We start from the raw sequence: 23,352 nt of genomic DNA, 5'->3' as shown, positions 1-23,352 counted from the left end.
CACTTGTGTCCCAGTCCTATGTTCCTAATACTTAGATTCCAGAGCTGAAATTAACTTTTGCCTAGAGAAATTTGTCAGGTAAAAAAGGCCAAAAACCAAGACCAGACCAGGCCACAACAAGCCTTTATCGCAGGGACGATCTGCTAGGCTGTCTCTGAACAAAGGAGAGACAAAAGCAATATGGCTGGGATGGGGTGTGCTCCTTATAGGAGCTGGGGTGGGCCTGGTCAGAGCTGGGGTGGGTTGAGTGAGGCAGTGGCTAGGGACCGGAGGAGCCTGTGACATCACTAGCTGTTGGGAGGAGAGCAAGTGTTAGGTTACTCTTTTGGTGGGAGTAGGGGCGTGTTGGGAAGAGGAAGGTAGCTGTTATAGACAGCAGCCTCCCTAAATCGGAGGGAAATCTATCAAAATTTTTAGGAGGAAACATTTTTAATGGTTTTGGTTGAGGAAAAAATTTGCACCTCTGTCCGATTAATATGTGAGTAACATTTCTTTGCCTTGTTCCTCCTAAGTAAAACTATTATATGAAAGATTTTTCTCTAGGGTTCTAGCTAATTTATATAGTGGTACATACCTATAATCCCAGCACTCAAGTGGCTCAGTGTTCAAGGCCAGCCTAGGTTACTCAAGGAGACCTTGTATCCAAACATATGTAGAGAGAGATAATTTTAATGTCAAAAATTTAAAAATCAGGGTTAGGAGTGTGGCTCAGTAGTATAACATTTGTCTAGCATGCAGGAGGCCCTGTGTTTGTTCCCCAGCACAGCAAAAAATTAAATTAAATTAAAAGGAAATAAAAAATTACCTCACATTGCACTTTTATGCTCATATTCTAAATATCCCGCCTGGTTTTTAAGTATTCTATTCATGTAACCTGAAGTCAGAACAGAAGGTCAAAGGACAGAACTAGAATCATAATATATTCCTTCTCATAAAAAGCTATAGATCAACTACAATGAAGATTTTTCCACTTTATTTTCAATGGAGACAGAATATTGGCACAAGGCTGAGAAAGAATGTGCTTTATGAGAAACAGACAGTGCTAACTTTCCCCTAACTTGGCTCTGACAGGCAGAAAGTTATTTTCTAATAATGAAAATACATGAATATTTGCATTTGGATAATAATCATATTTGAATGTTACATCATAATTGGGCTATGAATTATCCATGTCACATGAGGGAGAGAAAGTAGTGATTATCAAAACGAATTTGAGGTCCTCTTAGTTCCCCTAGTATGCAAAAAGATGGCAATGTACAAACTTCCAAACACCTTCATCAGTATCTCCAGAATAAACCATTACTGGTTCCTGGGAACAGTATGTTCCAAAGGAGGCATCCCACAGTCAACATTTTAATCTGCCCCAGAGGGCCGGGGTCTTTGGCTTGGGTGCACACACCATATATGTGAACCTCAAACTCTGACTCTGTCTTCTAAACCCTTCTTTCTCTTCTGACTATGGCCAAGCTCTTTGCTATTTGTCATCCTCAGCTCAGATCTCTAGAGGCTGCAGGTTTCCCCTCCAAGAGCAAGTCTGTGACTATAAATGAAAAAAGGAAAGGAAACTCCCATTTCCCAGCTAGATGATGAACTGTTTGTTTACACTTCTCTCCCTTCATCTCTACAGCATCGTCTGCTTCTTGGACTATGTAGCAGCAGAACCAGCAGAAATACTGACTCAATAAATGCAGAATAGCTAAGAGTCTTTACATGACAAGTAACAAAAGAAAACCTCACATTTTCTCAGGCCAAAAAGAAAAAAAACCAGCAGAGAAATTTATCACAAATATACAAAGTTGACTCATACAGCCCATGGACAGCAAGAGAAGACCAGAATGGGGCAGAGAAGGGTTTCTCCATCTCTCCTCGAAATGCTCCTTCCTCATTCTTTCCATGGTGCACTCTGTCCACCTGGTTCATATAAAATGCTTTCCTATCACTCTCCAGTTCAAATATTCAAGTCAAGTTTTTGAGAGACAGACTCCTCCTTAGGATCTCAGGGAACAGTCTCTAATCATCCCAGCTATACCTCTTTGTGCTAATCCAAGGAGGTCAGGGAGAGTAGGGTTGTCTTCCCACAGAGCTGCTGGGAGCCTGCACGAAGGATGGGAAGTGGTGGCTTGCCTGGAAAGCACAGGAAAAGAACCACTACTCAGTGACTGACCAGGAAAACTGACCCGGAAATGGGATGGGGTGACCAGAAGTGGAAACCAACATTATTTTATCCATCAGGAAAAAGAATATTTGTGACAGCCAAGGCTTAAATAAGCATAGACACAGAATCTCAAAATAATAGAAAGAGATCTGGGGATTTAGCTCAGTGGTTCTGCTGCCTGCCTTGCAGGCACAAGGTCCTGAGTTAGATCCCTGGCACCAAAAAAAAAAAACAAAACTCTAATCAAAATGATAGAAAGAGTAAATGTGTAATTTGAGGATGTATGAAGAAGCACATGTTTTCTCAGAAATCCTCTAGAAGATGATCCCACTGAATTATAATTTCCATAAAGTAAGGCTTTTTAAACTTTCTGGTAACTTTCTTTGTAAATTTTCTGTGAGAGTTTGGATCAGGAAGGAGGAGCAAGAGGAAGAGATTTGACTGGGGTGAAGCGAAGGCCTCCAATCCAGGGTGCCCTGGAGATCAAAAGAAAGGGGACGTCTTGGGGCTGCCAGAAAGCCTGTATCATCCGTGGGATCAATGTCACCTCACTGCTTCTTTGGCTATTGTTCCTTCTACCTAAAGCAAGGAACAGTTTAAAACCAGGTTCTCAGGAAAGTCAGCTCCCTCTACTTAACAGCTCCCAGACCCAGAGCCAGCAATCCTGGGTATTGTAAAGTTCCTGCATGTCTGTTGTACATCACCGCAGCCACATTGTCTCTTAAATATAAACGAGAGGTTGAGAAAATTAAGTGTCTTTGCACAAGTGGAGGAAGCACAGCGTTCGTGACAGAATGGGAAGCTCATGGTTACATTCCCTCAATGAACCCAGGGCCACAGCCCTGCTGTGAAAAAGGCAAAGATCCTGTGGGTGGGACTTCTTTTTAAAGTATGAATGGCCTTGGGATGTCTCTGAGTGCCAACGTAAAATTAAATAACATGCATTGTATATAGATCAAACACTTTCATCCTAGAATGGTAATGCCTAAAATTAGAGCAATTGAACAAGTCAGCAGCTAGCAAACAGCATTAGGAGCTTGGCTTTGGGCAAGTTTGCCAGATCTCCCACGTCAACTGCAGCCCACTCCCAGGACTCAGGAACACTGATGTGTCACCTTCCTTCCCATCTGTCCCTGGGACACTCTCCTTCCATCTGTTCCTGGGACAGTCCTCCATGAGAACATGGTAGTAGCAAAGACACCACCACCAGCACCACTACCCTCCTGGCCGTGTGCTCAGAGCCTTTAATTATAGAAACAGGAGAAAAAGAGGAGGAATGATGGGATCAGGGGCAAGTATAAGATAACGTAAAATTAAAGAGTGATGTCACTGACTTTGACTCCAAAGCAAAAGTGTAGAAGTGACATTACAAGTTAACTCAGTAATGAAAGACTGAGTTTACAATGTCCCTGGGAAGGAAGATGAACTTCATGAGTTTACTGGACTTCTGCCAAAGAGTTTTCCAAAACTCTAGGACCATATATCTCTGCAAAGAATACCAGCTGCAAATACCTTCAAGATTTTATCTTCTGTCCCCTTGCCCTTCTCAAGACCTTCAATATTATTGAAATTCATTTGTACTCTATCTAAGAAACCTCATTCTTTCCTTCTGTCAGTCAATCTCTCATTAATTTATCAAAGACATTTTTGAGGATTTCCTAGTTTCTAGGTACCCTACTAGAGGCTGAGGATACAACAATGAACAAGACATGGATCTTGTTCTTAAGGAGTTTTTGTTGGATGAAAGAAAACAATAATAGAAACAATATACACTAGCTTCCTGAAATCCCCTTGAAACTTGAAATCCTGCCTGAAACCCTCCTAGCCCTACTGAACAGTATGTGACACAACATTTCTATCCACGATCCATAGTCAAATAGTTGCAATGGTGAAAAAGATGTCATTTTCTGATAATGAATGTACCAGATAGCAAGATGAAATATCACCCAACATACAAGGAAAATCTACTGAAATAGATAAATAAATCACAATAAATTGCAATCCTCATGGAGAAAAGCCAGGCTACAGAAGTACAAAACAATCCAATGGAACTCCTTCAAATGAAATGCATAAGAAAGAATGACTTTTAGTAATTTAAGTCTTTGCCTCAAGGCCAAAATACCAGGACTTAGGTAGAGTTAAGTACAGGTAAACATGTTCTCCTACATCAAAAGTTGAATCTTAGTGCCTGCCTTGCAAGCGCAAGGTCCTGAGTTCGATCCTTGGTACCAAAAAAAAAAAAAAGTTGAATCTTGCTGTTCCTTTACTTAACATCTTCTTTGGCTTCCTATTGCTTACTTAACAAAATTTAAGTATACATACTCATGCAAGTAGTTCAATTATTTGGCAGAACCCACAATATGCAATGCAATGTTCTAGGCAATGGTAATACAAGGCTGTGATCACTGCCCTCAAGAATCTCAGTCCAAATGAGAACACAGGTTTGAAAATAAAGACACAACTGCAATACAGCATCCTCAGCCCCAAAATCACGGTATGTGCATCATGCCACAGAAGTACAATGAATAGAGAGTGAGACTACCTCCCAGAGGAGAAGGGACATAAGGGAAGGCTTTAGAGAAAATAGATTTTTCACATGGAAAATTTGAAGAATAAGTGAACATTCTTAAAGAGGTAGAGGAATAAAAAGGTAACATCTCAAATTATGCAAAACAAAGGGACCAAAGCATGATTGTACTTATTATTGTTCATCGAATTATTCAGTTATTTACATGGATCAGTTAGCCAAACCAGCCAAGATGGTTATAAACACAGTCTGTACTGGGCAAGCATAACTCTGAGCTTTAAGAAACGGAAATTTTTCTAGGAATGTATTCATATTTGAGTCCATTACCTCAGAGGAGAAGATTTCTCAAAAATACTGGATATGAGAAAAGAATACATTTACCATTTACAGTCACAAGTCATATACCTATGCAGCTTAAAATCTTATCGATATATTTATCGATGTATTCACTGATTGCTTTTTTAATCTAAAAATCAACGGTGATTTTAGTAAAAAGTGAAAGAGGGCTGGGGACTCAGCTCAGTGGTTCCACCGCCTACCTCGCAAGCGCAAGGTCCCGAGTTTGATCCCCGGTACCAAAAAATAAAAGCAAAAGGAAAAGTTGACAGTTATCCAGGTAATTGGATTCATGTAGATAATATTAATGGCATAAACAAAAAATAATTTGGCAATAATCTGGTAATTTAGTTCTGTACATAACTGAGTGATCAGAGTATCCGATGAAGTCTTCCAGGTACTGAAGTTGGTGACAAATCACTGAAGCAACACAGCAGTCCCTCAGAAAGCCTGCCTTCTGAGGGGAAAGACAGACAATAAAGAGGAATATAAGTTTAAAAGATAATTGAAGTTAGAACAAGTGCCAGGAGGGAAATGCTTACAGCGATATGACAGGCCACCACTCCTCTCTGGAGAATATACTTAGGCAGCATCTGAAGTGAGATGGAGAAATTTCCCTTCCAGAGCTGACCATGTCGTCTGGGTTTCTATGTGGATGAAATTACTAAAACTAATATAATGGAAAAAGAATGAATTTTGGAGCTGGATACACAGAATCTGGATTGGCCACCATAGATAAATTACTTCTCATTTGGGGGAAGTGCACCCAGAATTGGCCATAGTAATTCCCATCTAACTGAGCCATCAATGGAATTAAGGGAAGAAAACATAGTAATCCAGATGTGTGTTTCTGTTAATTCCCCAGCTCTAGAACATGGGTACCATTATCATCTCCATCTGAGAATTCTGAGCATACAAAGGGTAGAAATGGCTTAAATGGGAGCAGTTTGACTGCAGGTCTCACGCTTTGTGAATACTATGGTTTGCTGTCCCCCAATATTAGTACCAAGCAAATTGGGGCTCAGCTAGTCTTCCCTTTATTTGAAACAAATACAGCTTTAGAACACAAAAATCCTCATAAATATACTGTAAGAAAATTATGGATAAGCGTGAAGAATTAATTAAAGAAAGCTTGTCACTATAGAAGTTATTAAGAAGTTTTCTTAATATTAATGTTCTACAACTATATCATAGCCACTAAACAGTAGCTGTAAAATAGTAGTAAATGACGTGGCAAAGTGTTCATTAAGTATAAAGTGAAAAGCAAGTTTCACTTGTCCAATGTGACTCATTTTGTAAAAAACCCAAAATACATTCTGTGTGGTTTTTTGTTTTGTTTTTTGGTATTAGGGGTTGAACCAAAAACCTTTGCACTGAGCTGCCATCCATAGCTCTTTTTTACCTATTACTTTTTTTTTTTTAATTTTAAGACAGTTTCACCAAGTTACTAAATTACTCAGTCTGGGTTCAAATTTGTGATCCTCCTGCCTCAGCCTCCCAGTGCAATGGGATTATTGCAGCAAACTTCAACAGCTCAGTGTTACAGGCATGTGTTACAGCCAAGTGTTATGGCTATTTGAAGGTCTCTGGTGCAGAGGAAGTTGAGCAGCACTTGGAGAGATAGAAGGATTCTTTATTATGCTGGCAGACTCAGAGGAGTTCATGGACCAATAGCAATGCAAGCAGCCTGATATAGAGATCTTAGGGGCACTCTCCTACCAAGGATGCTAGGTACAGGCTGAGGATTGAGGCAGATGGGTGGAGTTAACAGAACATAATTGAAACCTTAGGTACAAACATCACAGCACACATGGTTACATTGCTTGAAGAGAGTATTTCGATACATTGGGTGGGACCCATAGAGTACAAACAATTACATTGCTTAAACAGAACATCCTATGGCAAAAATATAGGGGGTCAGGGGGGTGGCAACACAAAGGCCTGCTCTGTTTGTATGATTTCTTTATCGGTAATGCAAGTGTGAATCACCACGAGCCGATTCTTTGTGCTTTTCTTTTTTTTAATCTTTCTTCTACCACTTTCACAATCCCTTTTTTTTTGTACTGGGGATTGAACTCAGGACCTTGCACTTGCGAGGCAGGCATGGTGCCACTGAGCTTAATCCCTGGCCCCTTCTTTGTGCTTTTTTTTGGAATTTCCAAATGGAATTAGGAAAACAATTAGGAAACAACAGAAACAACTGAAACGGAAGTTATAAAAACACCGTTCTTTAGAATGAACTGTTTGTCTTTCTTTATTCATACAGTATTTTTTTTTTTCCTGGTGGGATAATACTGCTATTAACAAAGCTGAAACATTCCAACTATACACAGCATTCTCAGAAGGCTGATGACCACCATGGTGGATGATCCTGCCTCTACCTGGCACTCCCGCCTGGCTGTGCTCAGAGGCCTGCTCCGGGGCTCCAGCTCCCCCAGGGACCGTGTCACACACTCAGTCTCAGAGGCAGCCAGAGCAGGCAGCATGTGGGTTTCTCTGACGGCAGGAGAAGCATCTGGTTCCTTGCTACATGAGACAATTAAAACACTGATCTCTAACGTGGAACAGAGGTAAACGTGTTGTTAGAATGAGACACTTTACCTTAACAGCCATCCTGCCATAGTAAAGAAATCAGACCCCATCTCATCCGAATTTAACTGGAAATCTCATCAGCATTCTTCCATGACTATAACAGCAAATGTTCCCTTTATGGAGAGGCAGCTCTAACCTATAAAACAGATAAATTAGAGGAAGTGTTTCTGCATCACACACAAAAGGATGCTTTGCTTTACAAAAGCTTCCCCTCAAATGCTGGACCCCTGTGAGCCACTCTTGCTTTTTTTACAGGTCGTTAGGCTTATAGTTGAAATAGGGTGGCTCCGGAGGTGGGGCCACCTTAAACCAGAGATTAATTGAACATAGAAACAAATGTTTCCAGTGGAGAATCCTGCCCTGCTTTCCTGCTCTGGGTCTGAGAAGGAACTGCTAGGGAGCCAGGAAAACACGGGCAGATGAGCAAGAAAGTAACTTCAGGGTACTTCTGAGAAAGTAGGTGTAAGTGTAGGGCACAGGGAGGAAGAGGAGAGGGGACCAGGAGGTGCCTCCATGGGAGCCTGTGACACACCATGCGACAGACCCCTCTCCGTGTTTGCTCTGCTGCTGCAGCCTTGAGACCTGGGCTTTTGTTTTGCACGCTCCAGAATATTCCCCAAGAGGTGTCCTTACCCAGAGAAAGAGCCAAAGGAAGACTTATCATCACTGGGGCTCTTGCCCTCTATTGTCAGTAACAAGCTCTGATCTCCCCCACCCATACTGGGGATTGAACCCAGGAGTTCAAGGGCCACACCCCAGCCCATTTTATTTTTTATTTTGAGACAGGGTCTCACTGACCTAGGCTGGCTCAGAATTTGGAATCCTCCTGTCTCAGCCTCCAGAGTAGCTGGGATTACTGGTGTGTACCACTGCACCCTTGATTTTTGTAGAAATCTGTAGGTACTTCCACCAACTGGTAGTTAAACCTGAAGAATATTAGGGATAATAATAAAGGGCAGAGCATGTTGCTCAATGGTAATGCATTTGCCTAGCATACACAAAGCCCTGGGTTTGATCCACAGCACAAAAGAGAGAGAGAGATTTAATCTCTCTCATTTTCTCAAAATTCCGGGCCGGTTTCTTCTCAACAAGTTTCAGGCCTGTGTCCCAGCCTATTACCCTCCCTGAAGAGCGGGCTGGTTTCAGGTGTTACTGCTCAACATCGCTTTTCTGTTTCACTAAATGAAAAATTTAATTTTTCTGGCAATTATTAATCTGGTGTCAGTTCTTCATTCTGCAGGCAATGATGTATGGCCAGATTGCATGATGCACATTGATCTAGGGCTTTTAATACTTCTTTTATAGCATTCAGTTTTCCACTAGTCCAAAAAGTCAGAGCCAGTGGAATTCACTTTCTGACCGACCACAGCATCATTTTTAGAGGTACATATAGGAGTCAACCGTATCCCCCTGGAGTTTTAATTCGTACGTGGGACTGCACAGTACCAGCTCTGAATCCAAGGTTCCTACCTTAGCCACCAGGAGATAAGGATCCTCCCCGTGCTGATTACATGACATGCTTTCACATCCTAGGAGCATCTTCTAAAAGTAGTTGAACCTGTTGACCAATTACTGTCTAGAGCCACTAAGCAATCATTATGTCTGATTGAACTCAGTCTTTTCTCAGATGCACTGTCACATACACATGGGCAACTTACACAATTTTATCCACAAGGTTTCCCCGTTCAGTAACAGGACTTCACTTTCAGGCTGTACGATCTTAGAAGGTGAATCAGACGCTAGTCCTATGTGAACATGATTCAGAAGTTAAACTGAGATTTCTGGAGAGCAAAAGTAATGAGAATTTGGGTAATTTCTACCCTCAAAATACTTTAGGGCCAAGTCTGTTCTTCTCTGCTTTTAATGGGGCAGAATTTGACAAATTCAGCTACATCATTCTTTAAATTCTTAAATAGATGAAGAGCTCAGAAATGGAAAAAAAAATCCCTATATTGTCCATAGATGCTGAGCCTATTGTTCATTATTTTACTCAAGAGCCTTTGTGTAGGTATTCTATTGACAAATTTCTTAAGAGCTTAAGATTCTTGCCTCTTTTAAAAACTTTTTTTTCAATTTTTAAAAGGCTTTCTTTTCTGGTAAATCTTAATTCTGGATGGCTTTGTAACTTGTCATATTTTCTCCCTATCTTGCCAACTGGAAAGTATAATGCCTGGGAAAAAGGTCTGGGGCGGGGAGTGATCTAGGAGGAGTGATTTTTCACTGCACATATATTTTACCTTTTTTTTTTTTTTCTTGGTACCAGGGATCAAACTTGGGACCTTGCACTTTCGAGGCAGGCAGCAGAACCACTGAGCTAAATCCCTGACCCCTATATTTTACCTTTTTAATGTTAAAACTTTCGCACATATTATCTATCTTTAAAATGTAAGTAAGGCTCTTATGTCATGATGGTCATTTAGAAGACTGTCCCTTATTCTGCCATTATTCCTTTGCCATTTTCAGTGAGAATTATTTAGGTTATTTAGCTTTGCCTTTTTTACTTTTATAATCTCCTTATTTGGCATAATTAAAAGTTGGTAATCCTTTGCCAATCTTCCCCACCCTTTACTATTTGATGTTTGTCTTCTCCTTTTGGCTTAAAGTTTCAACCACAGTATCAGGGCCTTTTACTATAAGTTGCCTCAAATCCTTTTCGGAATTAGGCTAGATATAACTATGCAAATACATACATATAGAAACATACACTGAACGTGTACACAAGCTCACACACCAAGCCTAGTCCTGAAAGATCCTTGGATATCCATGTCACCACCCCATGTCACTGCCCTACCCATGATGAATGAGGAAGTTGAAGCTGAAGAGGCCCTTGTACCATACTCTATTAACAGTGGACCTGGACCCAGAACCCAGGTCTCCATAATTCCCAGTCCATTGCTCTTTCCATTGACACTGAAAATATATTTTAAATCCAGCAGAAATATGATTCGAGGGCCGGGGATTTGGCTCAGTGGCGCCACGCCTGCCTCGCAAGGGCAAAGTTTGATCCCCAGTACCGAAAAACAATATATAGGATTTGATTAATGAACATACTACGGCAAACCACTTGGCGAAACCTAACAATTGCAAAAGTAAAAGGTGTCTCCAAGAACTAATTTTCATCTTTATAGGAAAATGAAATGAGCCCAGATATATTGTTTTTCTTTAGCAGTGTTATTTGAAGTCACCAACTTGTGTTATTTTGAGGTAAAGGTGTTTCAGATTGTGTTTCTCCTCTATTTCCTTCCTCCCCATTGCTGTTAGCTAAAATTAAAAACTCCAAGCCCAGTCCTGAAAGATCCAGTACCCTGAGTTCTTTAGATTTCTCCTTTACTCCCTACCACACCAAGCTGCTTCTGGTTCCTGAACATTCCATTTCTTCTGGTGTTTTCATGAGGACGCGCTCGCTGCCCCTCCATCTAGGATACCCCTCTTCCACCAAAAACACCCCCTCCCTAATTCCCTTCCATGGACTCAAAACACTTGCCTGCTCTCACAGATGCCTCAGCCCACCCTTCCTTTATGTTCCCATTAACACCTTGGAGATGCCTCTTTGGGCATTTATCTCACTGTTGGGTGGAAATGTGTCACATTTGTCTCCCTAATAAAACTGTGAGCTCAAGAACAGAAGAGCAGTTCTCTCCCCATTGTTTACCTAGCGTTGTGCTCACCACACAGTAGCTGATCAATAAATGTTATCGAAGGAAGAGAAAGAGGGGTGAGGAAAGGTCATCATTTGGGATGCAAACAGAAAAACAAACCAAACCCTTCTCCTTGTACCCCTATGGGCAAAGAAAAGAATACCTCCTTCATGGTTAGTGGCCCAGAAATAGCTACTTTCAAAGAACCTTTAAAAAACAACATGTCGTGAGCTCTGGGTAGGACGCAAGCGGCTCAGTCTTTGGTGCTGTATCTAAGCACATGCCTGGGAGCTACTGCTTGGTGGAGTGTTCTCTACACCCTGCACACATGCAAAGAAGTATGCCTGTTAGCCTGCTGTGCTTACATGACCACTATCATACACAAAACTATACTGAAAGTATTGGCTTACCAGCCCGGGTTGTTGCCACTAAGTCATCTTACCTTGTAGCCTCTAGTCTCTTCAACTTTTCTGAATAATACCAGTTTCTTCAACTGGGAAAAGACAAAAAGAAAAAGCAGAAGTCTAACCACAGACTTCTTTAGGGGGTAGAAAAACCCAACGGTACTCTATCCCTGAGCTATACCCCCAGCCTTTTCTATTTTTTATTTTGCAACAGAATCTCACTAAGTGGTCAGGCTGGTCTTGAATCCTTGCTGGTCCTGAATCCTTGCTGGTCTTGCAATCCATCTTACCTCAGCCTCCTGACTAGTTGCATTCAGGTGTGTGCACAACACTTGGCTTTTGTAGCATTAGTATCTTTCTGTCATGGTTGTGACAAGAGCTTCATCCTCCTAGGCTATGTTTCAAGTTTCCCCCTTAAGGTGTTCATTTTCCTCCCAACACTTGTCACCCACACACCTCTTCTGAGTCTTGCAGAGTGAATCCATGAGCAAAGCCATAAACATCACACTGTATTCACATTTCTTTTGGCCCTGCTGATAGAAGTGCCTGCTTATTTCTACTCCTTAAAGCCGAGATCGTAAGAATAAGAGAACTATAGCTGCTTACAGGCAAATTCCAATTTTAGATCAGCCAGTTGGAAATGTGGATGTTCAAGAGCCAGGCAGAGGCATGGTCTGGGATCTCACCACCTTGAGTCATACACTTGAGGGAAATTTATTCCTGATTCTTTGACTTTATATAATTCCTTATCTATGCGTGCTTCCCCCGCCCCCATTCTCATAGTGAATTATTCTTCTTTGATGGCTGAAATAATACTTTTCAGCAGGAATGAGCTGGAACCCTGAAACTCTGTAAAAAGGATTAAGTGTGTTGATTTGTGTGGCACCCTAATTTCCTCTGTTTCTCTCTGGGGCTCCTTAAACTTCATTATTTTACAGTGTAGGAAGTAAATTAAAAGAGAAATTCCCTGTCAAGGAACTAATTCTGAAAATTAAAATATTACTGTTTGATTCTTGTTTCAGCCTCCCATTTGCCTTCCATCCTAATGAATTTAGTAAACTAATTTCCTTTATCCATTTCGCTCAATCACATCATGAGTGACACATTACTTTGCTAATGCTTTAGGACACTGATGTAGAAGAGCCTGTATGCTCGTCACATGGCTAGTGAACCAACATAAAAGGCTAATGTCTGGGCCCATCAGCGGCTCTCACTCACCAGAAAACCACATCCTGTGGGATGGGTGCTAGCCGGGAGCAGTGCCCCAGTCCAAGCTGCCCCAGCCCCTTCCTACCACTTGACTGCCATATCTGCATTCTCAGAGTGGTCAGCAACTCCCTACTCCCCACTCCCTTCTGCTCAAGAAATGGCAGGTTGCCACCACTGCAGTCTCCCGCTCCTCATATTGAAAGAGTATAAATCTAACAGTCTCTTTTTAAAAGTTGTTTCTTTCTTATACTTACAACCCCTTATCACACTATGGAGCATGTAATTTTTTTCTTATGCTTGCTTGAGTTTTATTTGAATGCCCCACAAATCCTGGCTCAGGATAGGAGTTGGGCGGGGGGGTAGAAATGTGACTAGGAGTTGTAGAATTATCTGAACTCAGCCATCCAGAGATTGCTGGCCCAGCAACAGCACTATGAGGGGGAAAAGCGACTTCAGATATTGCAGGTCATACTTGAAGATATTTATGGAATTATTGTGCTAACTATAGAAGATCTATAAACCTGGGGCCAAAAGTAGCAGAAGAAGCAACATTCTGAAGCAAGAATTGCTAGTTTTTGAAGAAAGGAGAGAATATATAGTAAAATCTAAGCTCTAGGCTTTCGGAAGTAGAGCATTGATTGTAGTCTTCCTTCTGTGACTGAGTTATAAGTACCAGCATGCCTTTTAGATGAAAAAAAAGAAAAAATAAAGCATCATTTGTCCAGAAAGAACATGAGAAGTCATCGTATCACTTCCTTAGGTTTTTATCAGCCACCAAAGTGAACAGGTAAGTCTTAGATGTCTCTACAAAGAAGAAGATCTGAAATAAAATTGATAGAGTTTATAGCTGTGAGCAAAAGGGACATTTACTTTTTCCCTTTTTCTCTCTTTCTCAGACTCACAGGTATGTGAGATCAATAGTGTCAGGGTTGAAATATAAATAAAGGAGAGTCAGAAACCCAACATAAAGAAAATACCAATCTATTCTCAAGTCTCTCTCCTCCATTCCAGTGGTGGAGACCTGGGACTCTTCCTGCTTCCCCATTGTTAGGTATCTGCATGGGGCTCCTAGAGCTACAGCTATGCCTCATCATGTGTGGATGACACAGGACACCCCGTGTCCTGATGTGGCCACAAGGACTGGCCTGCACTCGAACTTCACTTCGACTGAATGCTAACAGTCTGACACTTCTTTCTCCTAGGCTTCCCTGAACACCAGTTGTGCTTTCCCTTTGCCCATTGGCTCCCCATCCCAGGCCACACTATGGACCACAGGAGCCGGACCACCCTGGGGCGCAGCTGACCAGTGCTCCCTGCCTCACCAGTCCTCCACCAAGGTGTGGCATCTGTTCCTCTTTCAAGATCAGCTGTTCTAGTTTGTTCTGGTTGCTGTGTGAGCTTTGGAGTCACAGCACTGACTTGGGAAGCCTTCCTATTAGAAAAGATAGCAAATCAGTGATTACGAAGATTGTTGCAACGAAAGAATGAACCGTGACCCAATGTCCTCCACTCACCCTTGTCACAGGAAACTGTCCATCAATTCTTGCATATGTTGTCCTTGTGGATTTCTCAACTCTCATCAATTGACTCAGTTAACTGTGAAAATGGGCAATTCCTTTCTAAATCACAACACTGAATGGTTGAGTATTGCCCAGCAATAATAATTCCAAGCTCAGTACTGGCCAAAGCTCCAGGGCCTGGTGAAATTCTATTAATGGAAGATTGCCTGAAAAATATACAGATGAGTGACTCTGCTTTACAGATCTGCAAACAGCGAAACCCTCCTGAGACCCCCGCCCCAGGCCCGGCTATCATGGCCCTCTGCAGGTTTCTATCAAACCTCTTTGTTTACAGGTCTTGTGGGACTCTGGGGCTCCCTGGGACAGTTTGCCCTGGACGTTCTAAAACAGCAGAAGAGGACGCGTACCCCCTTTCCTGAACTAGTATCTTCTGTATGCATTCACACCACTTTCTTCCAGACTCCTTGCTGTCATTGGTTTCTTCTCAGTCAGTTTTGAAGTTGATGCTTTGTCACCAAAACTGAACTCCTCACCTTTCCCCACCAGACTTGGTCCTGCTTTTAAGCTCTTTCATGACTCAGTCTCTGAGAGCCTCCCCAGGTTCACCTGAGTCTCTCCCAACTCCAGTCTCCCCTGCACCCAACAGCAGCCAGACTTGACAAGCTTTAATTCCTTACACTCACTTATTTGCAGTCGCCTCCTTCCCCTTATTTGTGAGGACCCTAAAATGCCTGGACACACGTACACGTACACACACACACACGCGCGCGCGCGCGCACTTGCAAATCTTTCCCTAGGTCAGCTCACGTTCCAGCTGCCTCTCCTTCCAGCACATCCTCCCCAGCTGTCTCTCTGTCCCCAGCAACTGTGTGGTCAGTCCCTCCCATGCACTGTAGAGCTCTCTGGACCACTCCTTTGATCATAATTGTCCTGTACTCTGAGGAGCACTGGTCACAGAGCAAAATGATTAAATCACTCCTTCTGAAAAAATGAATCTCATTGAGTGATGCTCTGAAAAATGGCCTCATGAAACCTATCATTGTGTACTCTGTAAGGACACTGTTGAAGACACTACTCATCATTTCTCTGGAGTTCTTTGTAAGGACTTGGGTGTGTGTGCTGCTCTGTTCTTTAATATAGCAATAGTTGTACTTATGCTAAGAACTGGACTATTACCTTCACTACCTTTTCAATTGTAAAAGAAGTATATAACCTACACCACACTGGCCAATAAAACTCTGAAAGCTAAATAGTGTCCCACCCTTCATGGGATGAGCTTTAGGAATTTGTCTTATTTCTGTTTTTCATCTTTCATACCAATGTTCAAGCTATCTTTACTTACTATATGGTCTAGTTGCAAAGCTGTAAGTGAATTTAATGGGGGAGGGGGTAAGGCCAGCTATAACTAATCAAATAAATAAATGAAGTGGTAGAGAAGTGGAAAGTTGTACTGAGAAAAGTAGCATCTAATTGGTGGAAGGAAGTTAGTACTCTTTAATTTGCCAGCTGCTTAAACCCTCAACTGGCTCCACCAACAACAAAATTTTAATTTAACCTGAAAAGTTCAGTGGTAGTTTGTTTTCAGGTAGGGTTTGATCCAGGGGCTCAAATCATGTATCAGGTCCTGATGTTTCTTCATCTGTCACTTCTATCCACCTTACGCATCTTCATGCTCAGGCTTCTTGGGGTGGCAGAATGGCTGCTGGAGTAGAGACTTTTGTGGTTGGTTGTTTGCTTGTTTTTTCCAAATATCATACACTATGATCAAGTTGGTTTCATTCCAGGGTTGCAAAGATGGCTCAATGTAAAGACCTTTGTGTTGTTTACAGAAGAACAAGAGAACATCTCTTGCCTATGAGTATGAAACCCATAGTCAGAGAGACTGTGATTTGCTGCTACATTCCCAGCAAAGGGGTAGCCAGTACATAAATTTAAAATAAATTTTTAATAAATAAAAATGAATATTTGTTTCATTTTCTGTTGTTGGATTCCTGAAAGCTCCCACACAAATCCCCAGCCCTGACAGCCAAATGCCCATCTCTGAACTAATCTTTGATCAGGGGGATCCAGTGCCCTAATTACTCAGGTCTGAATCACACCATCCTAACCCTAAAACTAAGGTTGAGTTTCCAGCTAAACTGTGTGCACAGACAGACAGCGGGGAGGGCAGATCCCTGCAGGAAATTGGCGCCATGACCCAGGAGAAACATCCTGGGCCGACAGAACAACAAATACGCTTGTACTACAGACAACGGGATGCTTTTGAATGTTAAAGGGTGAGCGAGAATTAGCTAATAAAGAGGGCAGTTGTCAGTGGGGAACTTTCTAGGTATGTTCAAAGAACAGAAGCATAAAATAGCTTCACACTGTTGAAGAACTGTAAATAGTGTAATTTGGTCAGAGCAAACAAGGGTGTGGAGCAATAGGAAAATCAGCTACAGAGATAGGCAGAGTGCAAACATGAAGGACCTTTGAAACTGATCCAAGGTGCATACACTTTGTCCTGTAAGCCCCAAGAGGCCTATGTAGAATTTCAGCACAGAGCTTGCCTCACAGCTAAACCCTGGCTGATGGCTTCAGGGTCAAGACTGATTCTGTAAATGCTGGATGAGCCCAAGGCTGCAAGTCAAGGAAAAGAGTCCCAGATATGGAGGACTGAGAGACACAGGTAACAGGGACCAAGCAAATTCTAGGAGTCAGTCAGGCCTGAGAACCAAACAGCTTCTCCCTAAGATACTGAGTTGCCCAGGCTGGGCTCAAATTTGCCATCTCCTGCTCCAGCCTCCCATAGTGCTGAGATTATAGGTGTGTGCTACCATATCTGGCTCAGATTCCTCCTTTTTATGAAGACAACAGTCACATAGCATGGAGGCACAGCACAGTGACCTCAGTTAAATTTGATCATTTCTATAAAGACCCTATCTCAAAATAAGATTACATGCTGGGGTGCTGGAGATAAGGATTTCAACACATAAAAATTTGGAGGACACAATTCAACACACAGCGTTTAAAAGGAAAGCAGGCATTTCCCTAAGTGAATTGACTAACTGATAAAAGGTGTGGTGTTTATTTGGAAAGACAAAGAGGAGTCTTTGATTAAATTAAAAGCACTTCTTTTTCAGATCCGTGGGATTTTGTAGAGAGGCCAATATAGAGAAGAGTGGTTATCAGAAGATGCAGTATAAAATAGCATTCTATGGCCTTTCAACCATTGAGCTTTTCCTGCCTTGGGGCATCCAATTCTCCTGTTCAACTGTTCTCTGAGTTGAATGTCAGTATCCTCATTTGCAAATAAGAAAGTAAGCGTCAGCCAGGCTAATATTCGAGGTTCCACTCTGTGAATGATGGGGCTAAGATATAAAATCTGCTCGGCCCTCTGACCCATGTGTAACGCCTGAGTAATTTTGTGACAGTTCAGACTGAAGACCCCGTGTTCATATTTGCACTGGGTCCGAAAGATGCCTCCAGCACCCTACCTAAAGAGGCAATGAGCTTCTTAAGGGAACAGCTGTGTCACCTAACATGCCTAACACGCTTGCTCAACATAATAGATGTTTACTAACCAAAACCTTCCTGAAGTCAGTACAGAGCTGTTAAGTCCTCCAATAACCGACTCATTGCTTACCCTACACATGTAGGGTTTCCCCCATTAATGGGGGGTCCCCAAGGCAGTCTGTATAAATATCCTTTCCATGAGTTTCCAGGACTTTCTCATGAAGCGGAGTCTGTGGGAGTTATCCTCCCTCGATTCTATTCCATCACACTGTTCGTTGGGAAACAGTTGTTAGGAAACATCTGGACATTCTGAGTGAGAAAACAGGCACCCAAAGATGCTCATCAACAGAGTGGACTCTCTGCCCTCAAAAGTACTAATCTTCATTACCTTGGTGAATGGAATAAATCATTTGGTCAGTTTTCTTGGCCAGTTCTGGAGGTTGGGTAAAAGCTACAAGTTTATAGCTTAACAGAAGTATCTGTGTCCCTGGCAAGACAAACAGACACAACTTAAAAGGCCAACTCTAATAAAATGCAGGGGAACAGGACAACCCAGGTTGCTCCACCCCAGATTCCCATCAGCTGCAAACAGTGCTAACAAAGCAAGTTATTTCAAAAGAGCAGCCCTTTCCTGAGCGATCTATCCTGCCTGGGTATCTAGAGAGTTTATCTAGTGTGTGGAGGTCTGAGTCAGTCTTGGAATTACAGAGCACACAGCCCAGGCCAAGCTTGTCTGGCTCTGCACCCTTCTCCCTTGCATTTGCCTTTAGATGTTGTTACTGTCCCCAAGTCATTCTTACCGGCACCATTTTTGCTGAGCATTCCTTTGCTTTATTCCCAGGGAAAATTGAAGAGACTTACTGCTCCGAAAACTTCTAAAAATGGGAGTCTTAATTTTTATGAAAGGGATAAAATTTGCTTCGATCAACACTACCCTTCAGCCTACACACACACACACACACACACACACACACACACACACACACACACACACACACACCCTCACCCTCTCGGTACCCAACAGGGCCGGGGAAGAGACTAGTCCACTCCAGCTTGACGGACACCTGTCAAATTGGGGTTTCCAGCTGCCGTCTGGAACTGCCCCGGGAAACAGCACACCCCCACCGCCCCCCAGTGAGACCCCACCGACCCGGAGCGGGCAGGGGGCTTCGGGGGTTTTAAGGTGACCCAAACGTCAAGGCGGAACTTTCAAACAGGCTGGGTCCCTGCTCAAAGTGGGAGAGGGCGCCCAGAGCCCAGCCCCAGGAATGGGCATCATGAAAACATGGAGAGTCATCCGGCCGGGCCAAAGATCCTCGATCGGAATGAACCTCTGAACACGGCGTTCAGTGCCCGGGCAGACCCAGGTCAGGGTCGGACGCGGGGTGGGCTGAGGGCCCCCTGCATTCCCCACGCTGAGTTTTCTCTGAGAAGAGCAGAGCCTTTTTGGCATACAGGCCGAATGGGGGGCTTCTTGCTCGGAAATACGGCTCTGTGGTCCCCAGGCAGAGGCTCTGACCTCCTCTGCACCACGCGAGACAAGATCGAGTCCACGTGGGTCCCCGGGGGCGACGCAAGCCGGCAGGGTCGGCAAAGGTTAATTAAATGCCCCCCACACACCCACACCAAAGGAAAAGGACCCTCCTGAGCATCCCCAGACTGTTTGATCAGAGGAAATTGAGTTTGTCTTTTGCCCCTTCACCCTTCCCGTGTCATCCATCAGGACTGTGGGCTGGGGGGCGGGGGGGTGCATAAAGTCGGGCTGGGCAGAGGAAACGCGATCGGGTCCTTCCCTGCGTAGCCGCAGAGGACGTGGGCGCGCACGGGGCCCGGTCCGCGGCGGCGACTGCTCCGCGTTTTAGCTCGCGCCCGGCCGCGGCGGCGAGGGCGGGGTGTGCGGGGCCGGAGCCGAGCGCCTCACTCACACTGCAGCCCGCGCACCCGGCAGCCCCGGGACCGGGACGGCGAGCACCTCGGGGACGCCCGTGCTCCGCGGGCCGCAGCCTCGCCCGCCACCGACGCTGACGCCGCCGCGCACCGCGCACCGCAGCCCCGAGAGGACCGCACCGCCGAGTCCGCGCCCCCGGCCGGTGAGTGGAGCCGGCGCTGCGGAGACGGCTGGGGGCGCGCGGGGCCGGGCCCTCCTGTCACCGCGGGGCCGTGACACCCACCCTGGGGTGCCGCGGCTGGAAGGGGGAGCAGGGCGGGAGCTGTGCTGGCTGTGCGGAGCGTGGACGCAAGCTCGGGGCTGCAGCACTCGCGCCCCCCGCCGCAGCGCGCCCGGCGCCCAGACTCCCTGTGCGGACACCGCGGGCGACGCCGGCGCTGCGGCCGGGAGGCCAGAGGCCAGGGCGCGTCGCTGGCCCCCGCCGCCAAGGGTCGCCTGTCACCTCCGGGCGTGCGGAAGAGGGTCCTTGCTCTCCTGACCGCCTGGACCCTGCCGATCGCTTTTTGACATCAGTGCAGCAGACCCCCCTCCGCCTCGCCTCGGCGAGGGTGTTTTCGAGAAGCTGCACGTACCAGGGGGGAAGAATGGGAGGGGAACATCTTCCTCCCTTTAGGCAGAAAAAAAGTTGAGGGAACCAGGCATGTTAATAATTAGCAGGAGGGGGACTCAGGATGCAACAGAAAGCTGTTAAATTTTCATTGCCCTCTAAGAAAAAAACAAATGGCATCACCGGTGACTATTGGCAGTGCTATGCTATTTGGGGTACTTTGGGGAAATTGTCCACAGATTGTTTTCAGAAGGCTGAAGAAAGGGGGGGCGGGGGTCCGGAAGGGAGGCGGGCACCACCCTGAGTCCCAGGCGAGGAGGGATCCAGTCACAAGCCGAGCACGTTTGCTGGTTTTAAAGAGTAGCAGAGGCAAAACTGCGGCCTTACCGAGGTGAAGAGCCCCTGTCAGGAGCCGGCCTACAGGAAGAGACCGGCAAAGACCTTGCCCCTCCCACAGAGTCCAGATGCGTTTGTGCTGGAAAATGGTTGCGTGAATCTGTTTTTTCGGGTAGGTTCTATAAAGGACAAATTGTACTTCATGCAACTGCATCTTTATATCTGTGCCTGCATCCAGTTTTGTCTGCTGCCTCGGTTTAATCAGCACTTGGGAAGCCTGTGTCTGCAGACGATGTTATATAATTGACACAGTTCGCCATCAGATGTTTTTACATGTACTTTTGAAATAAAAGGGACTTGTATCTGTCTCTTCAGAGTGGCCCAAGGTGTAGACGGTGAGGGTTGCTCATGTTTGCCCTCGCTGGGCTCCAGATGTGTGAGCTCAGCTGTTGCCTGTCACTTAGGTGACAACTGGCTCTTTCCCACTAAGCCTTTTCTGTCTCCATGCTTCTCCGTGAAGTGTCAGCGTTCAACCTCAGCCAGAGCTCTGTTAGCGAGAATAGGACCTCAGCCCCTCCTAAGGTGGCAGCCTTGTTTGACCATCCCCAACAATATGTCTGTTTTCAAGCTCAAAAGAAGAAAAAAAAAATCTCATGACATCAAGATAGATACTTTTTTAATTGGGCACCAACTTAATCTGAAAATTCTGTTTTAAACAAGACAGCTCTGTACCAGTGACGCAGTATTTATCAAGCCTTTTTCTCAGGAGCAATATTTACTCCCACCAGGGGATTTTAAACTTAAACAGCAGCCGTTTATCTCGCTGTCTGGTGGAGCCTGGTTCATTTTGCCTCCAGTGTGGTCCTAGCTTAGGTGGCTGGGCTTGGTCTGGGACAGGAATCTGTCATTGTGGCCAGCTGGGGCCTGGAGAAAGCAAAATACAGCACCTGCTGGTACCAGAGGGTCTCAAAATACCATCAACTGGCGAGTCAGGAGCCATGGAAGGAGATGCTTGACAGGCTCTTCCAGAATTGTTTATACAAAGGCTTTAAAGGTTAGCAATGCATGTGCTCCACATTTTCGGACTGAGAGTTAGGTGGGCGCTGCCCACAGCTGGGGGGCAGTGCACTTGCTGACTTATGACTGACCGAGATTCATACTTAGAAATAGCATTGATGCCAAAAGGACAGGGAAGGAGGAAGGAGGGAAGGAAGAGAGGTAGATGGGTTGATGTGCTCCAGGGTTTAGTGAATTAATGTTTCCACCCTTACCTTGGTGCTAGTTACCACTGAGTGAGCCTGTTGGTCCATAGATTTTTTTTTTTAAAGAAAAGTGACATATTTCATTAAAGAGACAAGTTGGACCAGTTCTGCTAGTAACAACAATGATGCTTGAAAAGTCCGTTATGTTCTATAACCAAGGCTCTGGGACCACCATTTGTCCTGGAGGTAAAAGGGCCTGCCATGAGCCAGCAGGCCAGAAGGTATTAGTGTGAGCAGGAAGAAAAAGAGCTCTTGTAGGGTCAACAGCTGAACTGTTGCAGAGTTGTTCCTAATAGTTTCTCCTAGGATAACTCTGAAAAGACCAGAAAAGCTAAATTTGTAGCTTCGTTAAGGATTTTCTAAAGTAAGCCAACATGGAAGTTTTTAAAGTATCATAATTTCTCTAAAACCTATAATTATTTGAAAGCAAACTGCAGGGAGGTCAGTACTGTGAGTGACTATTTACGGTGTTCATGAGCCGGAATAAGGATCTGTAAAGCTTATTTTCCAGGAATTAAATAACTGTCTGAAATGATCTATACCTATATTTGGGATTGTCTAACATTAGGGGAAACAATTTATAGTAAAGATAGCATTAAAAAGATGATCATTTACTTGCATTCTAATCACACCCAGTAATTTCCTGGTTAATGCGGTTTACAAAGAGTAAATTTTTCCTTTTAAAGAAGGGAAGTAAACTAGTGTGGTGGTGTAGTCCTGTGATCCCAACTATCAGGAGGCTGAGGCAGGAAGATTGCAAGTTCAAACCCAGCCTGAACAACTTAATGAGACCCTGTCTCAAAATAAAATACAAAAGGCTGGGGATGTAGGTCAGCACTAGAGCACTCACTTAGAGGGGCTGAGTTTACTCGCCAGTACTGCAAACATAAAATTTTAATTAAAAATTAAGAAGCAAACGAAAATAAGGAAAGTAATTTGAAAAGTCAAACTGATTGTTACATGTGGACAGAAATGTTAAAGATGTCACTTGACCAAGACAGACTCTTCCTCCTCAGAAAAATGCCCTGTTTTCTTCACATTTTGTGAAATAACATCAGTGTTTAACTTTTATTAGTGTGAGAGTATTAAGAATTGCTTGTCCATGTGCAGTTGTTCCACAGTAAAGAGAAGCAGTTGGGCAAGTGCACGAGCTGTGTTCTGGGCTGGTTAGAATCCAAGGTACCACTAGTGTTGTTTCTGTGTGGTGTTGGACTTGTCTTTAGAAGGTCAGTGGGAGCAGGAGCACTGGGAGAGAAAAGCAAGCCTCCCGGGCTGAGTACTGCATTGTTGCAGTTCCTCGAAATCCTGGGCAGCCTACGGCGCCAGGTTTCACGCCCAGTGCCAAGGACCCAGGTGGCACAGGGGACCTGGGCTTCCCCACTG

General features: G+C 44.2%; 1 long non-coding RNA gene across 1 annotated transcript in view; it reads left to right on the top strand.

The window, feature by feature from the left end:
• LOC110345543 (uncharacterized) overlaps positions 1–16,297 on the top strand; it is a 35,512-nt gene extending 19,215 nt beyond the window's left edge. The window contains exon 3 of the long non-coding RNA XR_015446892.1: positions 14,064–16,297. This is a non-coding gene — a long non-coding RNA (uncharacterized LOC110345543). The remainder of the gene's footprint in view (positions 1–14,063) is intronic.
• Positions 16,298–23,352: the final 7,055 nt, after the last annotated feature.

The sequence above is a fragment of the Heterocephalus glaber genome, unplaced genomic scaffold (genome assembly GCF_053883595.1).
Source record: "Heterocephalus glaber isolate CG9 unplaced genomic scaffold, H.glaber_assembly_v1.0 deba00001733, whole genome shotgun sequence".
Taxonomy (NCBI): domain Eukaryota; kingdom Metazoa; phylum Chordata; class Mammalia; order Rodentia; family Bathyergidae; genus Heterocephalus; species Heterocephalus glaber.
Note: the sequence above shows the minus strand (reverse complement) of the source record. Positions and strands in the feature narration are given on the sequence as shown.